Source organism: Mytilus galloprovincialis, chromosome 5, assembly GCF_965363235.1.
Source record: "Mytilus galloprovincialis chromosome 5, xbMytGall1.hap1.1, whole genome shotgun sequence".
In the NCBI taxonomy this organism is placed as follows: Eukaryota; Metazoa; Mollusca; class Bivalvia; order Mytilida; family Mytilidae; genus Mytilus; species Mytilus galloprovincialis.
The window spans coordinates 52,240,334-52,245,107 of NC_134842.1; the positions used below are offsets into that span (position 1 = coordinate 52,240,334).

Genomic DNA, 4,774 nt, shown 5'->3' on the forward strand with positions numbered 1-4,774 from the left:
ATGTATTAATTTATTTAGCTATTTATTTATTTTTTATGATTACAGGGACTAATAAATGTTATATAAATTATTGTGATGATAAATCAAAATCTTTTTCAGTAATATGCATGTGCATGTTGTTTTGAGTTGAGTTATTTCTATTTCTATAATAAAGAGTTTGTTTCATTTTAACTGTTTTGAAAATGGGATAAAGGTCCAAGACATTGAAACATACCACACACATCACCATACATGCAAATTTAGACACATGTATATATTGCATAAAAATTTGTGTTTCCTATACTGCACACATTAGTTGAAACTGAACATACAAGGAAATAAAATAAAATAAAATAAAATAAAATCATGTCCATATTTACTTCCATTCTGTTTTGCAACTATTTTAGTTCTGTAGGCTTTTTCTTTTACTTTTTGATATCCTAATTTTATAATTTTGTAGTTTTTGTAGTTTTTGTTTGATTTGTTTGGTTTTTATATTGAGGATTTCTTTTCACTCGTGCTTACCTCAGTTCGTTCATGTGGTTTGATTGTCCCAATTTCCTGACACAGGTAAAAATACATTTGTAAACAACAAGAGTTACTCCCCCTTTTATGTAAAGTAAAATGTAAACACTCGTGAAACCAGCCGTAAATGTTTTACCTCAGGTTAATAAACATGCATGTTTGTTTCAGTGTCTTGGAGGGTAAGAGGGAGGACTTTTATCCCATTTTCATTTTTTGAGCAGTGTAAGAAACTTGTATTTGAGTAAATGATTCGTGCATAATGAAATGTGCAGTTGTCACCTCGGGGAGACTTAATTTTAGAATTAAAAATATAACAAACCACAGTTTAAGATGCAGCATGCAGTTAGGATATGTTGTGCCATGCAGTTCATGAGTGGTGCATTTTTGTGAAGCTACACAGACCTTACGGTGGTTATTTAAATCATGGGGCTCAAAAATTATATGGTCAGCATTAACACACAAGGCATTATGACAGAGATGGGAGGCATCTAAATTTCTATCAATATCAATTGTTTTTAGCTGTAACATTTTTGACAAGCGTGCAACATTCATTTTTGTCCTTTTTCCATTTGGATAAGCCACATTTAGCATCCCTAACATATAATTTCTTTTCCTCTGAATGGCCCCTGTCCAGATTTTACACGACCCATTTTCTGCATCAATGCAATTTAACAACAGAATATTGGTATATTTTTGATAAAAATCAAAAGTTTGAGAAGCCATTTTGTATTGTTTTGATTAATTAGCACTAAAAGAGTGTAACTGACCTTGATTTCAGCAGCTTTCATCCTAATATTGTAGTCACTGAGCCATGAAACACTCCATCACCTTTGAAATTAAAGGTCACAAGATGGGTCAATATGCGCATTAGATTCTCCATAGTCCATAATGTTAACGTTTTCTTCTGTTGCTCAGGCCATATCGTAAACTTGGATATGTATGATAGCTCGTTTTGAAGCTGAGACACTTGGACCCATGTGGTGCGATTTTCGGGGTGGCAAGTGTGATTCGTTTTCCCGTCAAGTGCCCAACCCCGAAAGATAGTGAAAAATGTCACTCTCCACAGGAAATAATCCCAAAATTCTGACCATAAAAATCATTAAAAAATATGTCCTTTATAATTTTTTGATCAGGTTTATTTTTGTATACTTTTTTTCACATCACATCAGCTCTATAAAACACCAGTCCTAGTTCATTTATGTCAATTTTTAAAATCACAGCTCCCACATATGCATGGCGGACTAATTTTCTAATGAGAGTCAAAAATCTGTGTTCCTCATCTCAAGGTCCTTTCGGGGTCTTGTCCCATATGCACCTGGATCATTCCCTGAGCAAGATGGGGAAGCCTTCCCAAACATCATTGGGTGATTTTCTTCGGATGCGGTTGAACCCTGCTCCTGTGGACCCAGTAAAGCTGGCCGGAGGGGTTGCAGTTTTTTGTGATCCGAAGAATTGGCCCCGTGTACCGTTGAGGCTGGAACTGGGATGGGTCGGGTCGGTGGGAATCCATCCCAAGAGTGCCGGGCAGTTTGAGGATGCCACTCAGCACCGGTTTCATCAACTGGTGACTCACCCGAGTGTGTCTGCCCTTGGAGAGGTGGGGTGGATTTTTAGGTAGAGGAGAAGCTGCATGCTCGTCAGATCTCCACTTTGAGATGGGCCCTCCAGTCGTGTCGCTTCGACCAGCCTGTGGTCCTGCACATCAGGGGCGACCGACTGGACCGTGTTCACGCCCGGGCTCATCGCGAAGTGTTGGAGGTGATGAAGGGCGTTGCAGTCAATCCTCTCCAGTTGATCCATCTACATTGCTTCCAGGGGGGATGACTCAGGTAAGAGAGTGGCAGGACTCTTACTGCAACGCCTACTGTGGATTCTGAATGGGCGTCCATTCCTTTTGCTCCGAACAGAAGGACGCGTTGAGGGCGGTGCCTCCGTTTAGAGTCCTTTTGGAGAGTGACGCCCCTTACTTTCCTTCGCCAGTGGCACGGCATGGCCACCCTCATTACCTGTATGAGGTGGCTAAGGCGGTGGGAAACGGGAGGGGAACCTTTCCGAGGGAGATTTTACGGATGGCCCACCTCAATGGTGGCCGTTTGTACGGAGTCAACTCGTAGGCGGGCATCTCTAATTTGTAAATAGTTGTTATCAGGGCCCGTTGGCCATTTATAAATGAATTTAGAGCCCGTTGGCTCCCCAATTACTTTAGTTAAAGCCAGTTGGCTTCTAGTTAAAATTAACGGCCCGTTGGCCTAGATGAAATAAAAAATATGTATAATCCTTGGGGATGTGTCTTAGGGATCCCAGGGTTGTCAGATATCGGGGCACCACATATACCTGTTGTTTAATCCCCAAGGGGCGGGGATACTAGGCGGGTCCACTGTATTTCTAATTTAAGGGTCCCTATATGTGGTAGAGCTATATTTTTATGTTTTATGTTATTTAAGATTTTATGTTATTAGAATACATACTGGATATATTCTATTTACAGTTATTATAATTTGTAATATGCTAGTTTACTCAGGTAGAACATTATTGTTTATATTTTTTTCTATTGGTCAGTATGATTTAGGCGGGAATCTTTTGTTTAACTATTCTTTGTTCTGGTCACTTGGCTAAAATATTTATATGAAGTGGTAGCCATTTTCTTCAGCTCTATTGGAAGTTGTTATATCTTTAATTTGGTATTGAAATAGTCTAGGACTTTCATATTCTTTTATAAGGTCAGTTTATTACTAATATATTCATTACAATAACATTCAAGTTTTAATGTTCAAGAATGAGTGATATATAAGTGTATAATTGTATGAATAGGTGACCGTATTATGAAAGGTGTGTGCGATTGATTAAATAGTAAAGTTATGTGTAAACTATTCATAGCTCACAAAGTAATAAAGATAAACTTGATAATATAGTTTTATTTGTAAGATTTAATAAACTATATAAATTCTACATAAGACTGGTAAAAGTATGATTTATTCTTTAATTTCTAGTAACATTAATATATTATCTATTTTAATAGTTTGTATGAGTGAGCGATAAATGATTTTATACTTCTTTAAAGTTAATACAAGTAAATATTTGATTAAGCAGATTTAAGGATAGATAACTCTGATTATTCTAATCTAGCAGTATAAATAAGGTTTCTTTGATTTTAATATTTTGTCTTTAGGTTATATTATTGAAACAGAATGTAAACTGATTCAAACCAATCAGTTGGTGAACAGTCCTTTGCACTACATGTGAGGTATGTTTATATGTATACAGTTTTTATTGTTCATGTTACTTTTATGGTGCTTTGCTTAAATATGTTGTCTTTTTTGTGTAACTGTTGCAAAAAGTAATGTCTTGTTTGCACTTACAATTGCGTGTTATTATTATGTTAAACTAACTATTTTTGGTATGATACTACAAGCGAAGCTATGTAGTAGCTGTGAACTTAGTCTGTAGTTGCATATTTTTATAATGCACTAAACATGCTAATACAGAGAAATATAGAATGTACTTATTTAATACAGAATTCAGAATGGTGTAATATCGTTTTGTGTAGCTTGTAAAACTATTATTTTAAGGGCAAAGGAAATCTACAGTTTTCTTGTATGCATATAGATATATTGATTTTATAGTAATTGATAATTACTACTGATTGAATTGTATAAGAATTATATTGTTATTATTTCAGGGTCATTTTTGTTAGAATATTAACATCAATTCTGATGAAATAAAGAACCTAAGACCTATCAACGTGTTTGTGTTTATTTAAATACATGGGAAGCACGACTACATATATTTTTATGGTATCCCATACTTATATCCCACCAGAATAGAACCCTTTGTTTTCTCCAGGGGTTACTTCTTTTTTATAAAGTCGGGGGGAGTGTAGTACCTCGGGGTCGTCGGTGGTGCTCCAATGGCGGAGGAGACAGATTCGGAAGACGAAAGAGCCTCGTTCCGAATCTGTCAGTCAAAATCTAGAAGCAGAACCAAAAAGCAACAACGCTGATTCTAGCCGATTCCCAAACAGTGATTTACAGTAATTAGTGCAAGATATCGCCACGGTAAGTTTAAGAAAGCTTACACCATATCGTAATAGCTGCAGTGCATGTAACCTGCATATCATACATGTGTAACAGTGTACAAACGAGGAAAAGAAATTGGACTGTTGAATTTGTTATCAATTCTAAAGCTGCACATGGTAAGAGAGTTCAATTTTCTCTTCATTATATATTCTGTTTACTCATTTTACTGGATGGAGAAGGTGTATGGTTTCATG

The 4,774-nt window shown here is 36.3% G+C and overlaps 1 long non-coding RNA gene across 1 annotated transcript; it reads left to right on the plus strand.

Annotated features, from left to right (window-relative positions):
• Positions 1-3,075: 3,075 nt before the first annotated feature.
• On the plus strand, positions 3,076-4,290 carry LOC143074602 (uncharacterized). The gene is made up of 3 exons (XR_012977961.1): positions 3,076-3,224; positions 3,674-3,748; positions 4,184-4,290. It is a non-coding gene; the product is annotated as an uncharacterized LOC143074602 (long non-coding RNA).
• Positions 4,291-4,774: the final 484 nt, after the last annotated feature.